Below are 21,206 nucleotides of genomic sequence, written 5' to 3'. Positions count from 1 at the left end.
TGGCTGAACTGTGGTTCTACCAGAAATTGCTGCCTCCTCTGGCAGTGTTTGTTTCTGCCACTGCCTCAGTATAGGTTTAGAACAAAGCAATGATTTGGGAGGAGCCTACTGCCCAGTGTTTGGCCTACTCCAGTTGGTTGGTTAGTTGGTTTATTTGTGGAATACTCTGCCTGGTTGTCCTGTAGTTATGGTATTGTAGCCTGGCCACAGCAGCTGGTGGCATTATAATCAATAAGTCTGGAATCAGAAGCTAGTTTCGGTGATGGTGACAATGACCAACAATATTGTTAAAACCCTTGAGGAGATCTGCTGTGCTTACAGGTCTGGGCTTATATGTGACTGTGGACCCACAGTAACTGTGGCTGACTCTTGACTGTCCTCTGCAATGATTCAAGTGAGGCACTCAATCAATTAAGGATGGGCAACGAATGTCATCCTGTCTCATGAAACCATACAGAATAATCCCCAAGTGACAAATCAAGTTCTGAATCTTTGCCTGAAAGGTCTTTTTGTTTGTAATGTGCTCTCACATTTTGTTTCTCCATAGTAATAATCCAGCCAAGATTTACTCTTTCCCAGCTTAATGAATACGTTAGCTCTCTCGATTATTTTACAGCAGGTTGGAGATATTTTCTAATTAACCCTGCACAGAAATGCATACTTTTTTGGAGTAGGTGGGATTTGAGCCCAGGTCTTCTGGCTCAGAGGTAGGGGCCGTACCACTTCACCACAAGATTCTCAACTTCAAATTGTATACCTTTTTAGTGTTCCCTTTTTCAAAAAGGTATAGCATCCACTGTGTTTAGTTTAGAAAAGTCAATAAGTTCGGGTGTGTCTGCCTCCAGTGCAATCAAAATTCCTCAGTGGTTGTGTAAACCATTTGCAGAGTAACAATACCTTTTGCGAATGCAGTCCAGTGATGGATTCAAAGTCACTTCTGCCCCAAAAATTGCCCAATCATGTAATACTTTAGATTAAGCAACATAAATAATGCGACAGTACAGTTCTTCGCAACCAAACGAAATTACATTCAGGCTGTGTAAATGAGATAGAGCAAGAAATAGGAGCAGGCCATTTGGCCCTTCCAGCTTACTATGCCATTGAATTGGATCATGGCAAGGTTTTTGACTTCAACATCATTTTCCTACACTAACCCCATATCCCTCTATGTTTTGCATATGTAGAAATCTATCGCCTCTAATTCTTGAACATGTCCAATGACTGATTCTCTACCCCAAAGGGCTGTGGAGTACTGCAAAGATTCACTAGCCTCTGAACGGAGAAGTGCTTCCTTCTACATAGAATGCATAATAATTGCTGCCTGCCTTAAGTGAATATGGCGCACTCTTCCAAAGCCAGCTGTGTGAAAACCGCACTTGTTCAAAAACCATTTTTAGATTATGTTACGCACTTTCTTTAACACGTTACCTGAATTAAAATTAACTGAGCTGGACATTTGGCTAAGCACTGAGTTGGTCCGGACTCCTGCTTCAGTGCTTCTGCACCTATCCATTCCCACACTCCACATGACCCTGCATCCCAGATTGGTACAAAATGTCCAACTCCAAATCTAGCAAACACCAAAGCCTGACACTGCCTGGCTGCTGAGACAGCTGGTATGTCTATCTGCAAACGTTCCTCTCTGAACTTTATAGTGCGTGACCATTTTGTTTAATCTTTCCAGTTAGAATGAGGGAAGTAACCTCCAGCACCACGCCTCAACCTAAGGTGAGTCTTCTGTCGGCCCCATAGATGGTCCTTGGTGATGTTTTCAGGTAGTGATAAGAAGCTGTCGTATAGAGGCAGGAAAAATGCAGACAGGGGGCTATTTTAAAGAGGGCATGAAGTAGTTGGGGTTGGGGGGGGGGAGAGGATGGGGTGGAAGTGAAGTGTTTGCTGGTGAAGGGAGTCCTTCATCTTTGTAAAGTTTGATGTTACCTGTGCTTCCACAGGGATGTTGGATGTAATGGGCCTGATAAATGGACTTGACATCAGTGTGATGCATATGTGTTTCCCGCATCTACTTCCAGTTTGCTGGTTGGTTATTCCTCTGAATAGGCTGTAAGCCAATGGGAACTGATGCTGGAAGACAGTAAGGACTGTGGCAGTTTTATGCTTCAACAACTTAATGCGGGAGGAGACAGACAGTCTACACCACATTGTTTGCTTGGTCTGCAAAGTGCCAGAATTAGATGGTAGCTTCCTCCTGTGAATTCCAAGTTGTATTGCTCATCATGAAGAAAATTCCCAGATTTGGGAAGGTATAGTGCAAGCTGGTCCATCTCAGCTGTGCTGGAGGTGATAGTGGCCTATTGGTAATTGTCACTGCATTGAGCTAACAATCCAGAGGCTCAGGCTAATACTGTGGTGACACAAGTATAAATACCACCACTGCGGCTGGGTGGGATTTACAATCTGGAATTGGTAAGCCAGTGTCAGTGATGATGACTGTGACAATTAACATCACTGATTGTAAAAACCCCTCTGGTTCACTGATTTCCTTAAAGGAAGGAAATCTATTGTACTTATTCAGACATATGTATGGACCACAATAATAGGGTTAATTCTTAACTGTCCTCTGAAAAGGTCCTAGCAAGCAACTCTGCTCAAGTGAGACCCTTTCTCACTGCCACAACACAGTGACACCCCCCCCAACTTTATCTGCAGCTCCTCCTGCACCCAACCCCCCAGCCCTGAAGAAGGGTTACACCCCGAAACATCGACTTCTCCACCTCCTGATGCTGCCTGGCTTGCTGTGTTCTTCCAGCCTCCTGTCTGTCTACTTTGGATTCCAGCATCTGCAGTTTCTTGGTTAGAGACAAAGAGGCAATTGGGAACTGGCAACAAGTGCTGGCCTCACGTGGGAAGAATTAAAAAAGAATTCTGTGCACTAAAAATGCAAATAAATCAGCTGGGATTTCCTGTGCTCCTGATCACTGGTGACTGGGACATGAAACCTAGGGAATGGGAGCTGGGGTTGGCAAACTTGCTTTGCTACTCTATAAAGTCATGCTGATTAGATTAGATTAGATTCCCTACAGTGTGGAAACAGGCCCTCCGGCCCAAAAAGTCCACACCAACCCACCCAGACCCATTCCCTTACATTTACCCCTGCACCTAAGACTACGGGTAATTTAGCATGGCCAATTCACCTGACCTGCACATCTTTGGACTGTGGGTGGAAACTGGAGCCCCCAGAGGAAACCCACGCAGACACTGGGACAATATGCAAACTCCACACAGACAGTTACCCAAGGTGGGAATTGAACCCAGGGCCCCTAGCGCTGTGAGGCAGCAGTGCTAACCACTGACCTAATCTTCGGTCTGTCAGCTGTTTTCTCTCCCTGCTACCTCTGTATCCGTTCGTTGTTAGTACCTTGGAATGGATTGATCTTTGCTTTGAACCTACTCAATGAATGAGCAGCCAGTCGGGCGAGGTTTTGGAAGGCAGCCGATAATGTGGTGGCATCAGTGACTTTGGGAGTGTCAGAGGAGGGGATGTTCTGTTCCAATTGTACTCTAGACTTTCTGCGATTGAGTCTGTACTGCTTGACTTCAGGAAATGTTTGTCAGTACTGTGAATTCCTGCAAATGAGCCATTTATTGGAGTTTCAGATTTTAGTGAGTCTCCAACATGCGTCTGATCATGCTCCCTCTATAAACTCAAACCTTGCCAATTTTCCTAACTCTCTCCAGTTTCTATCCCAATTCCTGCTGCACATGTCCTGCCTTTCTCCATTTCTAAAGCATTTTTATTGATGTCAGTTTTTTTTTCAACTGGCCTCCCCTCTTTTCCAGACATGCCATCCCCATCTGTGCTGTACGTCTGACCTCTTGCCGGGGGAAGGGTCTTGAATCTGCTGCCTTCCTTTGTCTCCCCCCACCACACCCACTGTTTGGGGTCCTACCTTTTAGTCTGTCAGTGCCCTAAACATCTCCACCTCTTCCCTGCATTTTTTTAAGATGCTTCTCAGAATCGAACATACATTTTTGTTTGTTAACTCCTCCTGTGAGGCTTTGGCTTTTTACCGAAGGTGCTAGGTAAATGCAAGTCATGAATGAATGACTATGAATGTTATGCAATGGATCCCATTTGAATCTGACTGAGGTGTTGCTGAGAGAAATTGGGACTAGCAAGCATCGTAAAATCACTTCCTTGTCAGATTTCACCGCATCCACAACTGTTAGTCAACTCCCAGCGTTTCCACTGGACTCCACTTTCTACTCTTTCAAACAAAATGTAAACGGAAAAGTCAAGTCTCCTCAACATCGCACCCATCAGACGCACCAGGGTTAGGGACAGCACCGGGTTAGATAAAGTAAAGGTCAGAAAGAGAAAAGTAATTTCGACGATTCCTTGGAACTCCTAAACCAAGTTCCCTCGCTACTGTCTCCACCAAGCACTCTTGGGATAGGGGCAACAAGGGGTTAAAATATAGAGTAAACTTTTCTTTAGTCATTTGAACTCAAAGTAAAGCCGCCTCAGCTCCGTCCCTGATGCAGGGGCAACAATGGGTTGAAATAGAGGAAAGTTTTTTTTGTTGGAACTGAAAATAAAGCTCCCCTCATACTGACTCCATCCAGTGCTTCTGGGAGGGACAGGGACAACAGGGATTTAAAATAAAGGCTTCCTTGGTTCTTTCAGGAAGTCTAAAGTGATAACAGAGGAACAATCGGCTCCTGTCAGGGCACCATACTGAAATCAAACACTAATACCAAAGGTTGAATGGAGACCTGTATAACGGACCCGAAACTCACTCTTACCATTTTCTCAGCTGATGACGCACTCGAGTCACTGCGGCATCCATTGGTCATAGTCCTAGAGATGTACGGCACAGAATGAAAGATCTCAGCTGTATCAGTGAGCACCGTTTGCTTCCTCTCCAGGGACACCCGAGCACAAATGTAACCATGAAAGAGGGGCAGGCAATCAGGAACAACAAGCCCTTTCACAGCCCGCTGCCTGAACCTGTTAATGGCCATCTTGACTAAACCCGGGAACAGTACCACGAGAAGGTCTTTAGACTTGTCTGCCCTTCCCCTACATCAGGAGCACCGGGCTGAAGTGCAAACAAAATCTTAGCAGCAGCCCTAAAAAAAAAAGAGGCTGCAAGCAGATGCATGCAATACAATCATGGCAAACTGTTTTCTCCAAGCCGCAGAATGTGCACATGGTCTGGTAGCCAGCCTGTGGTTTCACAGGACTATCCTGTGGAGCGCTGTCTACCCCCAGATCTCTGATGTAAGAGAGCAGGAGCATCTTTCGTAGAGAGCTTTCCACTGCGGACCTCCATTGCCAGAGGGCAGAAGACCCCCCCCCCCCCCAAAGGCGTGTCTGTAGCCGTGGAGGGTGATCAGCATCAGCCACACAGAAAATGCCTCCCTGCCATTTGAAAGGGCACGGGGCGGATTTCCATGAGATGGTTCCAATTATGGAGAGGTTGTATGGCACTGGACTTGTGTTAAGTTTCTGACGGACAGGGGTCAGTTCGTCTGGAAGCCTACTGCACACTTGAGCCGTGTTGATTGAGGTGTTGGGGCCAAGTACCTTGTCTATCAAGCTCCGCTTCCTTCACCAACACAGCAAACTCTCTCGGCCCATGGAAATACATTTGTAATTCTAAGAAAAGAGCCAGATTTTGCAGCGTAATTATAACAAGCTGACATGGCAGCAGTCTCCTGGAATTTAGAATTAAATTAGAATTTTGAGGTTTTATATGGTTATTATATTTTAAGATTGTATCTTTAATACTGGGGGTCTGGCTGGTCTGATTATTCTGGATCCAGAGAAATCTTGAGCTATTTTCCTGAGAGAAGAACTCAAGGTATTTACACTTGGCAGAGGAGAAAATGAGGTCTGCAGATGCTGGAGTATCAGAGCTGAAAATGTGTTGCTGGAAAAGCGCAGCAGGTCAGGCAGCATCCAAGGAACAGGAAATTCATCAGGATGAAGGGCTTATGCCTGAAACGTCGAATTTCCTGTTCCTTGGATGCTGCCTGACCTGCTGCGCTTTTCCAGCAACACATTTTCAGCTCATTTACACTTGGCAACAATGCAAGGGATTCTTGAGTTTCCCTGAGTCCGTGGAAAATGTTTGTAGGTCATGGTTGGTAAATGCAGGAACAAAATAGGTTGTTAGTAGTTGTGTTGCGATTTGTTCACTTTTTTTTAAGATGAAAAGAGAATTGGGATCTCCAGTAACTAATTAGCTTTTCTACCTTGATTAAGAGCTTAGTGTTTTATGTTATCATGGTCAGAGGTAACTATTTTTTGATTGAGCTTGCAGACTTCTCTATGTATTGAGGCAATTGGGAATGGGCAATGCATGCTCACCTAGCAGCGTTCTGTCAGAAAAAGCATAGTTTACTTTGTGAGCGACTATAACCAAATGGCAGAGGGTCTGGTCTCTAGTCAAAGAGAAGCATCCTGCAGCTACCAAAGGGTTTTATGTGACTGGGACAGGAAGAATCATCAGCATAGGCTTTACTGTTGCTGGAGAATTTAAGAAACTTGCCAAAAATCAAGGAGCAAATCAAAATCTCTTGCAGACAGTGACTCTGAGTTATTACGCTGCAAAGTAGGATTTGGAGCTCGTTGAAATGAGGAAGCAACTGTCAACTCTTTGCGAAAGGGACTGTAATTGAAATCAGAACCAAAATCAGAAAGTGCTGGGCAAACCTCAGGAGGTCTGGCAGCATCTGTGGGGGGAGAGAGAGAGAGAGAGAGAGAGCCGTTAACTTTTCAGGACCACTGGCCACTCTCCAGATCTGGGCCCTAAACATTAACTCTGCTGTCTCTCCACAGATACTGCCAGACTTATGGAGCTTTCCCTGGCACTTTCTGATTTTGTTAGTCATTTCGTGAAGGATGGTTAGCGTACAAATAGGATGTTGTTTTCTGTACTTAAAAGTATAAGTGACTCTGAAAAGGAACCTATGTTTAGTTAATAGTGTATTATTAGTCATTTGTTGTAGTAAGTGTTGTAGAATGGGAATCATTATTTCAGCTGGCAGGCAGACATGTGAAACTCTCTCTCTAGGTTTGGGAGAAGATTTGTAGCTTGGGTGCTCGTTGTTGTGGTTCTGTTCGCCGAGCTGGGAGTTTTTGTTGCAAACGTTTCGTCCCCTTTCTAGGTGACATCCTCAGTGCTTGGGAGCCTCCTGTGATGCGCTTCTGTCATGTTTCCTTCGGCATTTATAGTGGCTTGTCTCTGCCGCTTCCGGTTGTCAGTTGCTGTCCGCTGCAGTGGCCGGTATATTGGGTCCAAGTCGATGTGTTGATAGAATCCGTGGATGAGTGCCATGCCTTTAGGAACTCCCTGGCTGTTCTCTGTTTGGTTTGCGCTATAATAGTGGTGTTGTCTCAGTCAAATGCATGTTGTTTATCATCTGTGTGTGTGGCTACTAAGGGTAGCTGGTCGTGTCGTTTCATGGCTAGTTGGTGTTCGTGGATGTGGTTGTTAGCTGTCTTCCTGTTTGTCCTATGTATATTTTCTCACTCTCTCTCACGTTATCAGTGGAGATCATTACAAAATGATAGCTTAGTTAACTTAAAATTAACCAAATAAACTATGAGGGAGGGTGAGAATATCTGATGGTGAAGCTTTTCTCACTCCAGTATAGTGTCATTTTAGCACAGTATCACTGCTGTTTCTCCACCTCCCCCCCCCCCCCCCCCCCCCCCCCCCCCCCCATAGCTCCCTTCCTATGTAAATGTTAAGTCTGCTTATGGAAGGTGAGAAAACGTGCCGAATTGGAAAGGAAAACCCCTGGCGATTCACTGCGACACTTGGTTATCCAAGTTTTAGATTAGATTAGATTAGACTTAGTGTGGAAACAGGCCCTTCGGCCCAACAAGTCCACACCGACCCGCCGAAGCGCAACCCACCCATACCCCTACATTTACCCCTTACCTAACACTACGGGCAATTTAGCTTGGCCAATTCACCTGACCCGCACATCTTTGTGACTGTGGGAGGAAACCGGAGCACCCGGAGGAAACCCACGCAGACACGGGGAGAACGTGCAAACTCCACACAGTCAGTCGCCTGAGTCGGGAATTGAACCCGGGTCTACAGGCGCTGTGAGGCAGCAGTGCTAACCACTGTGCCACCGTGCCGCCAAGTTGAGGAATCATCACCCAGTCTATTATTAAATGAATGTGTATCGGGGTCTTGTTATCCCTGGGTGGGGAGGAACATTCTCCTGTGGTTAATGATCTCAGTTATTTCCCAGGACTTCCTGTTGGAGAATGCATTCCTGTGTTCACACTTGGGATAGGATTAGGCCCAGCTATAATGGTTCAGTTGTCGAATAGACCACTTGAGTTTTGCCATCTAGTGCCCAGGAAGAGTCACCCTGGGTAAATATAGACAAATCAATGCCAATAGGATGAGGTAAATTTCACTTTGAACTATTTGTACGTTGTTTTTGTGGAGGTCTGTTGTAACATGGCTCATTTATTTCAGCTAACAGGCAGAAGTTCAAAGCTGTCATCTGAAGTTATCAGTCTCTGTGGTGATCGTTACATACCATAGCTCTAAAAGCAACCATACATGTGAGGGAGGCTGTCACCTTGCTCACGTTAAAGATTTGTTTTCTGAGATAGGAAGTTAGAAGCATTGTAATTTCACTCTGAGCTGTACTTCAGAGTGCTTTGAGTGCTTTTGCAAAGAGAGGAAACGTTTTTCACTTTTAGCCTGAAACAAAAGTCTAATCCAATTGGATTCTGAGAAAGTAAAATTAATTAGAGAGAGTTAGTATAGACCCAGTGTGCTGTAACTCTTCACTTCCTGAAGTGAAGTTGAAATGCAACTTTAAGACATTCTAAAGCATGATTGGGAAACTCGATAAATAGTGCATCTCTTTGAACATGTATGTTATCTTTTTAAAAAGCCAGCAGCAAATTCTAAAATGTACTGAAGATGATGTTAGTTATAATTGCCTGACTGAGGAACAATTGAACTTAGTTTACATCGCAACTGCATTCTGAAATCAGATTGAAGCATAGCTTTTTTTATAAAATGGTGGCGTCCCTCCCTCCCTGTTCCTCGATCACCATTCAATCTCATCAAGATGGCAAATCGACTGTTGCCTATATAATGCCAATGCAATAGTCAATTGTAGCGATGTGCACAACGTGATTCTGATGTGTGGGGATTCAGTTTGGCTTCCTCTCCAGAGGAACCCAGGAATAGTAAGCAAGTGGTTGGCTGCTGACAGCATGAACTAAGTTACCTCTCTAGGGGGAAAGAAAACTCAACAAAGTCTTATAGTAAAGAGGCAGTGCAAGTTTACAGCCATCGGATCAGAGAGCTAACCACCATTTCCTTGGTACATTAGCTTCACCCAACTGTGAAAATCTGCTTTCTCCTTCAGTGTGGGGACTATGGCTTGTTTAGGCTCTGAGCAGACTGAAATCCACAGCAGGTTCCAGTGACTAGCTGGCATACCTGTGGCTGACGAATAGCCCACTTCTAAGGAATCGTGACAGCAGTGGGAGTCTCTGTTGGTTATGCTGGCTCTCTATGATATGGGTATCCTCCAAACAGCAGCCCACCTACCCAACCCTACTTGTTCCACACATGGCAGATTCCACAGATGGGCTTGTCAGAACTGAAAGCAAGTTATTGTTGATCCTGAGGGATTAACTATGAGGGTGCAACTATTCGGTGAGTTCCTCCCTCCGTACCTCTTCAAATTTTTCCCTTTCCAAAATATTTATGCAACTCCCTTGTGAACGTTGCTGTTGAATCTGTTCCTGCCGCCCTTTCAGGTAATACTTGAAATACCTGTGGTGCTATCTCAGTGACAGGAGGAACCTTGGTTTCAAACCTCTTACATTGTGAAAGTGTGCTGCTATGCTGAATTACCAGGCAGCGAATTTCAACTTTGCCGATGTCTCACTTGCAATTATACTATCTAGTGGGGCTTGTACTATTTAATTGCCAGCAGGACGTTTATGGGATCTGAGGACAGAACCCAAGGGCAGGGCTGGGTTAAAGGGATGTTAAAGGACAAATAACAATGAATTGTGATGGCGAAGAAATTTCTCAATATTGTACCTTGACAAATTCGCATGTCTTTTTCTCATTTTTGTTGCTCGCTCTTGCTGTCTCCCCACCTCTCTGCTTGCACAAACCACAAACTAAACTCATTTTTGGTCAGATTTTATGCATGACTGGCTGCGATTCTCCAAGGACCAACTGAAAGCGGATGGTGTGCTTCCTCACCCATCGCCATGCCCTGAGAGGAAAACTAAGTCCGAACCTCCCCTTGTCCAGAGCTCCACACTGCCTTCACATGGTACGCTGCATCAGGAGTTTGATTGGCTTTTAGAACTGTCATCTGTCTGGCTGTCCAGAAGGGCTAGACTTGCCCATGATGCCAAGCAGAGCTGGCAACTTTGGGGATGCAAGCTTGGGATGGGGTGGGCATAAGGAAAGGAATTAAGTTATTGCAAAATTTGTCTGAGGAATGCAAGGAAAGTAACAGGTGACAACTTTGTAATAGGTATTTCAATATTTAATGATTCAGATTTATCTAGGTATCAGTTTTGACCTCCAGTTAAGTGTAAACTTGCTTTGCAAAACAGAATATTTTTAACTGGTATGGCAGCCATGCGATAAGCAAACCATTTAATTTGTTGCTGTAGTCTGTAATTACACCGACTGCGACTTGTGTTAATTCTCTTGTGGAAGTATGCCCATTTTAGGCGGGTATGTATGTGTATGCATGCAGCTGTGGTTTCTGATGTCGCCTGGCTGACTCTGACGGGATATTCCAAAGACACACACTGTAGGCTCTGTTATCAGCACTGGTTTGAGAAAAGGTTAGATAGTGAGTTGCTTTGCATTCCTCATGACTAGGTCAGGAATCACGTGTCGACTAAAGTCTGAATCCAAGGCACTTTTGTTCTGTGTTCCGAAGTCGGGGAGAGGTAAGGGAGGTTCTCCTACGTGGAAATGATTCTTGCATCAGAAAAGTGAAGGTATGTTTCCTGTCGAGTGTGAAGTTTATTTTTACTGTACAGTGTTTTAGCGAGGGTTTTGAGTTTGTAGTGTGCAGTGAGGACACTGGTTCTGCAACATGTTTTGATGTGATGTTTTTGCATGCTGCCTGACTCCTGTTTCGTTGCTGGGCCACTTGAGAGTCTTCAGTCCTTGTCCAAGTCCTGTTCGGTTTGCAAGGTTTGCTTTTTGACCTCTGCGAGCTGTTGGCTTTAGAGGTGAGGGAAGAGAAGAACAAAGGCCCAGTCTGTTTTCATCCAGTTTCTGCATCGACGTTTTTAAAATGGACAGGCTGGTATTGTATTCGGCTCTAAAGACCCCGGGCAGTTTATAATTGCCCTTCACATCCCTCGCAAACTAGTGACACGGAGACTGTTACTACTGTCCTGCTGTGAGGGCAGACTTGGGTGATTTATTTTATGTTGTCAACTTTTACCTGTCTGGCCATCAGACAAACTTTCCCAATGCTCATCTGACCTCCCTGTCTGTCTCCCATGTTAAAATTTCAGAAGTATTTAATTGACTGTTGTGCACTTTGGAATGTCCTGACATTGTGAAATATACTGTATAAAGGCAAGTTCCATCTTAATTGCTTCAACGCAATTATGACAGATTAACCAAGGTTCATTTTGGACTCCGCTTATCTATCTTGAAGCATCTGATTCATGAGGAAGGGTTCTGCTTGGTTGCAAAGTTGACTTGAGATATACACACAGCGATACTTGCCAAGGACTACCAACTCCAAGCTGTGTAAATCTCTTGATGTCTTGCCAGATAGTAGGCAGCATTCTTGTGAAATTGATTTGAGATGATGTCTGTTGGAATTGATAAGGGCATGTTTCAGAGTGTTTCAGCAAAAGAACTGCCTGCAGTGTTAGAGTTGTAGGTCCACGAAGCACAGAAAACGGCCTTTGGGCCCATGGTGTCTGCGCTTGGGGAGAGAAATGTTTTCTCATATCCTTATCAAAAATCGTGTCATAAATCTGTGCTCCCTGATTGCTGATCCCTCTCCAAGGGGAGAAGTTCCTTTTTACTGATCCTATCTGTGACATCTCCCCACCCCTTACACATATCAATCATGTCCCCCATTGGTGTAGTCAGTTTGTACAATACTTTGATGACACAGAGAGCAATCCAGCAATGATTAACTGCCTATATGTCAGTGGGAGATTATCAATACTTTACACACTCTTCTTAACATTTGTCAATGTCCCCTTGGTACTTGATGTGGTCTTAGAAATTCAGCAAGGCACAGTTCTCTCTCTCAATTGCAAAACTGATATGTGGCATATTGTTATAAATATTTCCTTGCAGTTATGTTTTAATCCAGCATCCTCCTTTCCAGGTTCTTTGCTAGTAAGTAACCTCTTCCGTGCCTGTGGCATCGAAGCAAACAAAGCTTATGTCCGTTTGCGTGACTCCTTTTTCATGGAAGGGGACTGCCAGGTGCTTAAAGGGTGCCACACTGTATCAGGCCTGGTTGATCAGGATACTTTCTCATACTGTTACTGCCTGATGAGGTGTATACCTGAAGGATTGACTGGCAGATAACCAATCTGTTTGGCTGCATTACCCACATCCTGGAGTGGAACCTAAAACTAGAACATCTCGGTCAGGCACACTACCCACTGCAACATGAGCTCCTATCTTATAAACAACAACAGCTTGTACTTTACCTAGCGACTTCAATGTGATAAGTGTCCCACATAGTTTCGCAGGGACATTATAAGTCAGAACTTGATGCCAAGATTTGTAAGGAAATATCACGACTGGTAATCAAAAGCTTGGTCAAAGAGGGAGTTTTCCAGAAGCATTTGAAAGGGAAAGGTTTGGTGAGGGAATTCAGAGTTTCGAGTCCATGTGACTGGTTAACATCTGCTCGGGCACTTTACAGCCTTTAGACTTGAATATTGAGTTCAACAACTTCAGAACGTGACCTCTGTCCTGTGGTTTCCTTGGGTTTTCTCTTTTTTTTAAAACCCTCCCACCACCTCCCCGGCAGAGATTTTCCCACCCCTCTGCACTCACGTTTACACCTATTTCACATCAGAACATCGAACCTCCGGATGTGATTTACATGCCAATAATTCATGACTAGATATAGACTGGCAGCACTCATTAAATAAGGACTTGAGATTGAGCCTTCTGTCATTCTGTCCCTTTCCCAGATCTATGTACTTCCCAGCATTGGTTCAAAGAGTGTTCGTTGGTGCAAAAACCTTTGCATTTTTTGTCATTCTTCACTTTGGGCAATATTAAAATTAATCATCTCCACCCAACTAAGGAAATATTATTATGTTGAGTTTTATCCTTTTTAAGGGCTTACTGTGAAGAGCAAGTGAAGATGTGTAGTTTTCAAAGTTAGTGGCCAAGTGAATGTTTGTCCCAGGGTTTTCACTTCTGCTAACGAATGTTTTAGTCCCACTGATCCAAAACTCTGCTGCTCTGTATCCTGATATGGCAATTGCTGTGCCTCTGTCTTCCTTATGCCCACTTGATCCGTGTTGATTCCTAGTCGAGCAAAGCCTTGTTTTGAAAATTCAGATCCTCGATTTTATATCTTATCTGTCTGTCTGTCTGTCTCCCACCTAGTCCCTATCATTGTAACTTCTCCCTCCTCAGAGCTTCTATGGTCCTCTGTCTCCAGCCATTTGGAGTATTCCCCACTAGCCGTCTCTACATTTATTCATGATTTTTTCCTTAAACCACTAGCCTTTCGTCACTAGCCACCCGGAGAGGACGATGTTCCTGTGTATCTGCTTCCCTTGTCCCTCTAAGTGATGAGTTGGAAGGTACTGTTGAAGGAGACTTGGTAGTCGTTCCAGTGAATCTGGTAGATGGTACACATTGCCCTGACTCTGTCAGTGGTGGAGAGTGATCTTCTTTTAAAACACAACTCTCTGACCAAGATGTTACTCCATCCTAATGGTTCCTGCCTTGGCTCAATGTATATTTTGACTTTTTACGTTTCTGTGAAGTGCCATAAATATTTTTCAACATTTTGATTAATATTTCACAACAATGTGAATGCTGATAAGGCTGGTGTTGCTCACCATAATGTGCAGGCACTTGCCTGTCCCCATGTCTCCCTTGAGACAGTAGTGGTGAGCTGCCTTCTTGAATTGAATAGGCAGTGGCCTAGTGGTATTATCGCTGTATTGAAAAATTTCAGAGTCCTAGGTATTGTTCTGGGGACCTGGATTCAAAACTTCCTCCGGCAGATGGTGGAATGTAAATGACTGTGTACAGTCATAGAGACATAAAGCATGGAAAGAGACCCTTCGGACCAACCAGTACATGTCGATCATAGTTCTACACTAAACTTGTCCTACCTGCCTGTGCTTCAAAACATTACTTCTTCTAGATAGATAGAGTCGATAGCCAGAGACTATTTCCCAGGGCAGAAATGGCTAACACGAGGGGTCATAGTTTTAAGCTGGTTGGAGGAAAGTATAGAGGGGATGTCAGAGACGGGTTCTTTACACAGAGTTGTGAGAGCGTGGAATGCGTTGCCAGCAGCAGTTGTGGAAGCAAGGTCATTGGGGACACTTAAGAGACTGCTGGACATGCATTTGGTCACAGACATTTGAGGGTGTATACATGAGGATCAATGGTCAGCACAACATGATGGGCTGAAGGGCCTGTTCTGTGCTGTACTGTTCTATGTTCTTATCCAAATGTCTTTTAAACATTTGTAACTGTACTCACATCCACCACTTACTCAGGAAGTTCATTCCATACACAGACCACTTTGGTCTAAAATAAAATTGCCCCTCATGTCCTTTTTAGATCTTTTTCCTTTCACCTCTAGTCTTGAAATCCCCCACTCTAGGGAAAAGACACCTGTCATTCACCTTATCTATAGCTCTCATGATTTTATAAACCTCTATAAGGTCAGCACTTAACCTACTATGCTCCAGTGTAGAAAGGTTCCAGCCTCTCCTTATAACAAACGCTGTCCTAGACTGCGACACCCTCATCCCATGCATGACTATTAAATAAAAACTGCTGCAGACCATGTGCAGGGGCACCCACAGTGCTGGTGAGGAGACTCGGGATTTTGACCAGTGAAAGTGAAGGAGTGCTGATGTTGTCCCAAGTTAGGACGTGTCTCTTGAACTTGCAGGTGGTAATGTTCCTTAGTTTTGCATCCTTCCTTGTAGGGCGTGGAGATTGCAGGTTTGGGAGGTGCTTTTGAAGGAGCCTGGGTGAATGGCTGCAGTGCATCTTGTGGATGGGTGTACACTACTTGTCACCATGCTTTGGTAGTGGAGGGAATGAATGAATGTGAATAAGAGGTGATTAGGACAATATTCTCTGGAATTTAGGAAAAGGAGGAGGTGGCCCCGTAGAAACTTAAATTGGTTGAGGCCAAAGCATTGAATGTTTTCAAGAAGGAGTTGTGTATAGTTGGGGCTAAAGGGATCAAAGCTTGGGGGGAGGGGAGCAGAGTACTGAGTTCTACTAAATGATCCCACTGAATGCAGAGCATGCTCAATGGGCTGAATAGCCTGCTCCTCCTATTTTGACAGCACATTAAAGCTTAATAAAGCCCTTATACACTCCAGGACAGGATTGCAAGAATGCCACCTCTCAAGAGAAGCAATTTATAGTGCATGAGAAGGAGATGCTGATTGATTGATTGATTGGCAAGTTGACTCTCGTAAGGCGTTGCCATCGGATACCATTTAGTCTGGCAATTCTGTTCTGATGTGTGTAAGACAAAAAAAAATACTCTGGCATTTTTGTGTGCCACCTCCAGGCCAAGAAAAGGATTAATCAGCAATGGCTGTTGTAGATTGCCATTCTCTGTCTGTTGCTGATGAGTGAAACTTGTCCTCTGTGATGGGGGAATGGCACCATAAGGCAGGCATTTGGCTGGAATACTAAAAGGCTGTCTGACTTCCATGGAACATGACCCCAGTCAGAGAGCAGAATCGACCAGTGCTTCTAGAGTTCAGAAAACTAAGAAGTGATTGCAATTTGATTCTTAGAGGGTTTGACACGATAGATGCTGAGAGGCTGTTTCTTCCTAGTCTGAAGAATCTAGAATTCACGACAGTCTCAGGGTAGACAAATTGGTAAATATTTGGGCACTGTGTGAATCAAAGGGTGAGGGAGCTGATGGGGAAATTATCAGAGGTGGAGCAATATTCAATCCTACTGAAAGGTGAGAGAGACCGAATGGTCCTGTTCTTACGAGTTGAAAGACTAAGATGGTGGGAGCATGAGGAAGAGAAAGCAGTCAATGGAAATTGTTGCACTTTTTCTGTTTCCAACTTGTTCCAACTTGACTCCTCTACTTCAAGCTTGATATAGAGGATTGTGATTGTTATTGTACTTTACACTTGGAGTGCTGTGAGCAGATCTGGCCACCACACCTTAGGAAGGATATATTAGTCTTGGGGGGAGTACAATGTAGGAATGATACCAGGAATTCAGGAGTTATCGTGGTTCTGTTCGCCGAGCTGGGAATTTGTGTTGCAGACGTTTCATCCCCTGTCTAGGTGACATCCTCAGTGCTTGGGAGCCTCCTGTGAAGCGCTTCTGTGATCTTTCCTCTGCCATTTGTAGTGGTTTGAATCTGCCGCTTCCGGTTGTCATTTCCAGCTGTCCGCTGCAGTGGTCGGTATATTGGGTCCAGGTCGATGTGCTTATTGATTGAATCTGTGGATGAGTGCCATGCCTCTAGGAATTCCCTGGCTGTTCTCTGTTCAGCTTGCCCTATAATAGTAGTGAACTACAAAAGCAACCACCCCAACACACACAAAAGAAGTTGCATCAAGACACTGTTCAAAAGGGCCACAACACACTGCAGTACACCAGAACTGCAAAAAGAGGAAGAAGAACACCTATACAATGTATTCGCCAAAAACGGATACCCCCGCAATTTCATTAACAGATGCCTAAGGGAAAGACAACGGAACGAGGACAGGCCGCAACCCAAAGGACTAGCCACGCTACCATACATCAAAAACATTTCTGAACTGACAGCCAGACTACTGCGACCACTAGGGCTCATAACAGCACACAAACCAACAGCCACTCTCAGACAACAACTCACCAGGACGAAGGACCCGATACCCAGCATGAGCAAAATCAATGTAGTGTACAAAATCCCATGCAAGGACTGTACAAAACACTACATAGGACAAACAGGAAGACAGCTAACGACCAGCATCCACGAACACCAGCTAGCCACGAAATGACACGACCAGCTATTCTTAGTAGCCACACATGCAGATGACAAGCAACATGAATTAGACTGGGGCAGCACCGCTATTATAGGACAAGCCAAACCGAGAACAGCCAGGGAATTCCTAGAGACATGGCACTCATCCACAGATTCAATCAATAAGCACATCGACCTGGACCCAGTATACCGACCACTGCAACGGACAGCTGAAACTGACAACCGGAAGCGGCAGAGACAAACTACTACAAATGCCGGAGGAAAGATCACCGAAGCGCTTCACAGGAGGCTCCCAAGCACTGAGGATGTCACCTAGACAGGGGACGAAACGTCTGCAACACAAATTCCCAGCTCGGCGAACAGAACCACAACAACGAGCACCCGAGCTACAAATCTTCTCCCAAACTTTGAACATTCAGGAGGTAAATTATGAGGAGAGATTATACATTAGGCCTATTTTCTCTGGAATTTAGAAGGTGATCTGATTGAAGTCTTCAAGATATTAACAGGAAAAGACTGAGTAGATAAAGATGAACAATTTCCACTGGTAAGGGATTCCAGAACTAGGGGGTATAATCTTTTAAAAAGTTTAAGACCAGAGCACTCAGGAGAGATGTTAGGAAGCATTTCTACGTGCAGTGGGTTTGGAACTGTCTTCCACTGGCAGTGAATGCTGGATCAGTTATTAGTTTGAAATCTGCTATAGATATATTCTTGTTAAACAAAGGTAGTCAGGGATTCGAGCCAAAGGCAGGTATATGGGGTTAGACCACAATCAGCCATGATGTCACTGAATGGTGGAACATACTTGAGGGGCTGAATGGCCTATTGCTGTTCCTATGTGATATGAATGTTAACTTTCAACAAAAAAAATGTCAACATTTGGAGATTTGCATCAGATATTTATAATTGTGTGAATTTCCCCCTGTGCAGCTCGAGGGAGTTAAGAGGATGAGGTGTGCGTTAGAATGGTTTTGATTTTCATAGCTTTGAAAAAGATATTTTTAACTTATTTTAGCGTGGCACGTCAAGTGCAATATTCTGTGAAGAGCAAAACTCCTTCAGCAATCTTTTTCTTCGTATGAGCTGTTCTTCTGCTTTTGGTGACAGTAGCCTTGTTTGTCTTACAAAAGGCATAACAAGTCTTTTCCTTTGTAGAGGAGCTGTTCACTTCAAAAAACAACATTCATAGGATGAAAGCATCACTGTCTAGGCCTGCATTTGTTGGTCACTTCTAATTCCAAGGAGGTGGTGAGCAGCCTTCCTGAGCCTTGGAGTCAATGTGGTGTAAGGACACCCTCAATGGTGTTAGGGAGGGAAGTTCAGTGACACTTCAGAAATGCCCAATATGTCTCCAAGTCAGGATGGTATGTGGTTAAGGGGCTAAATCGCCAGTGGTGTGGCTGTCTTTGCCCTTCTAGGGGGCAGACACTACCGGTTTGGACAATGCTGTTCGAGGAACCTTGGTGAACTGCTGCATTGCGTCGCGTACAGATAATGCTTGCTGATGTCACTGTATTGGCATGAATGAATATCAAAACATAGTGGGCGTGATGCCAGTCAAGCGAGGCTGGATGGTGGTGTTGGAGCTGCACCTACCCAGGCAAGTAGGGTATCCTCCAGCACACTCCTTACTTGCCTGTTAATAATTAGGGGTTTAGGGGTTACAAGATGATTAGGGGTTTAGATAGGGTTGACCATGAGAACCTTTTTCCACGTATGGAGTCAGCTATTACGAAGGGGCATAGCTTTAAATTAAGGGGTGGTAGGTAGAGGACTGATGTTAGGGGTAGATACTTTGCTCAGTGAGTCGTGAGTTCATGGAATACCCTTCCAGTAACAGTGGTGGACTCTCCCTCTTTATGGGCATTTAAACAGGCATATGGAGGAAAGTGGGCTAGTGTAGGTTAGGTGGACTTGGATCGGCGCAACATCGAGGGCCGAAGGGCCTGTACTGCGCTGTATTTTTCTATGTTCTATGTTCTAATTACAGGCAGTGTGTATGAAATTAATATGTATAAAGTTTCTAAACTTTGGGTATGAATCATAGATAACAGTTGATATCTCCCTAAACTGGGGAGGCCCCAGGATAGATGACTGGATGCTTAGGCTTTAAAGAGATGGTGGAGGGAGAGGAGGTTTTGTGGGACAATTCCGGAGCTCCGGACCAAGATGGCTTAAGGAATGGCTACTGATGATGGGCGAAGAGACCAGGGTTTGAGGATTGCAGAGATCAGAGCATTGTAGAGCTGCAAGAGCAGCTACCTTGCACATAGTGATTAGGGTACCCTTTATTAGTTGGTTTGGGGGAGGAAGTGGGGCGAATGCCTTCCTAGCATGATAGAAAGTTTAAAACTGGGACGTGGATGGTGTGGGAGCCATTTCAAAGCCTGCCCGTTGTAAGAGTCCTTCCAAATTCTTGCTGCACCCTACGACTGCGGCCTGCTCTACTCCTGTTTGATTTTGAAGCCACTTTTCCTGTCACTTATGATCTTAACCGACGGTAACACTGGGCAGCTTGAATTTCAGATTGGTACCTGCTTTGATTAAACTGTGAGTAGGCTGTGGTGGACTGAACATATTCATGTGAAGCTGTCGATGTACTTTGCACAAAAGAATGCACAATATTTACACAGAAGAAAAGATAATCAAAAGCTCTACTTGTACCGAGAGGCATGCTAGAACATTTCAGAGGACAGTTAAAGATTGAGCATGTGGCTGTGGATCTGAAATGAGGAGTTTCCCAAAGAGCATCAGTGATCTAGTTGGGTTTTTATGGCAGTTGGTAATGGTTGTCATGGTCACCATCACTGAGACCCACTTTGTAGTTCAGTGGAACTTGCACCTGCTGCCCTAGTGGAACTTTAACTCCCACCCAGAGTATTGCCTCTGGATTGCTAGTTCAGTGACATTTCGACTGTGCCACCACCTCTCTATCGAGTATTGCGTCGAATACAGACGATGGATGAGTCATCTACATCATACGCTTGGTTACGGATGAACATCGTAAGTTTCAAAAGAAGGCTTGCTCATGGCAATCTCTGTTCCTCTGCAATCTTTTAATCAACGCCTCTCAAATTGATGACTCGCACGTTGATTCTATTTTCATGCCACTTGGGTTTCTTAACACCCGGCCCTTCTGTTAATCACTACCTGTACTCGTCATTCACCTGGCCTTGATATTCATCGGTGCTCTCCCAGTCACTTGCCCTTGCTACGTGCAACTTTCCTTCTCAATATTCTTGTTGTGCCAAATCCAACTTCAGAACCTTTTGTCTTGTACTTTGAAACTTCAGGCCATTGAAAGGTCGCTATGGTTTTCCCACCCTCCTGCCAGATGTTGCATTGTTCTCGACCAATCAACGGTGAAAGCTGCCCCCGATTGATTTTTTTTTCACTCTCTTGAAAGTGGGTCGTTAGTTCCAAGCAGAATATCCAATATGATTTGAAAGTGTATGACAGGGAAGTCTAGAACTGGAGGACATAGGTTTAGGGTGAGAGGGGAAAGATACAAGAGAGACGTAAGGGGCAACGTTTTCACGCAGATGGTGGTACGTGTATGGATCGAGCTGCCAGAAGATGTGGTGGACATTTATAAGGCACCTGAGTGGGTATATGAGTAGGAAGGGTTTGGAGGGATATGGGCCGGGTGCTGGCAGGTGGGACTAGATCAGGTTGGGATATCTGGTCGGCATGGACTGGTTGACCGAAGGGGAGTTTCTGTGCTGTACATCTCTATGACAGGTCCCTGATGTTTTTATTGATAGGACAGTGAGCTGTAACAAACTAGAGAATTTCTGGCTTGATTGCCATTTCTGATCTTTGTTCTTCTCCACTGAGTTGCTGCAAATATTTGTGAGTTAGAGGGAAAAAATGAAATGGACACTCTTGCTTGAAGAAGGGCTTTTGCCAGAAACATTTAATTTTTTCCTGCTCCTCAGATGCTGCATGACCTGCTGTGCTTTTCCAGCACCACTCTAATCTTGACTCTAATCTCCAGCATC

The 21,206-nt window shown here is 44.6% G+C and overlaps 1 protein-coding gene across 5 annotated transcripts in view; it reads left to right on the top strand.

The window, feature by feature from the left end:
- cgnb (cingulin b) overlaps positions 1-21,206 on the top strand; it is a 126,884-nt gene that overhangs the window by 15,147 nt on the left and 90,531 nt on the right. The window contains exon 1 of one of the 5 annotated variants that reach the window (XM_060820787.1): positions 10,825-10,990. The exons of 3 other annotated variants lie outside the window; for them this stretch is intronic. The gene's annotated coding sequence lies outside the window, so the exon portion shown is untranslated. Of the gene's footprint in view, positions 1-10,824; positions 10,991-21,206 lie in introns of those variants that run through there. One more of the 5 variants, XM_060820783.1, reaches the window with a different exon arrangement.

The sequence above is a fragment of the Hemiscyllium ocellatum genome, chromosome 50, assembly GCF_020745735.1.
Source record: "Hemiscyllium ocellatum isolate sHemOce1 chromosome 50, sHemOce1.pat.X.cur, whole genome shotgun sequence".
NCBI lineage: Eukaryota > Metazoa > Chordata > Chondrichthyes > Orectolobiformes > Hemiscylliidae > Hemiscyllium > Hemiscyllium ocellatum.
The sequence above is the reverse complement of the archived record's forward strand: the minus strand, read 5'-3'. Positions and strand labels throughout refer to the sequence as shown.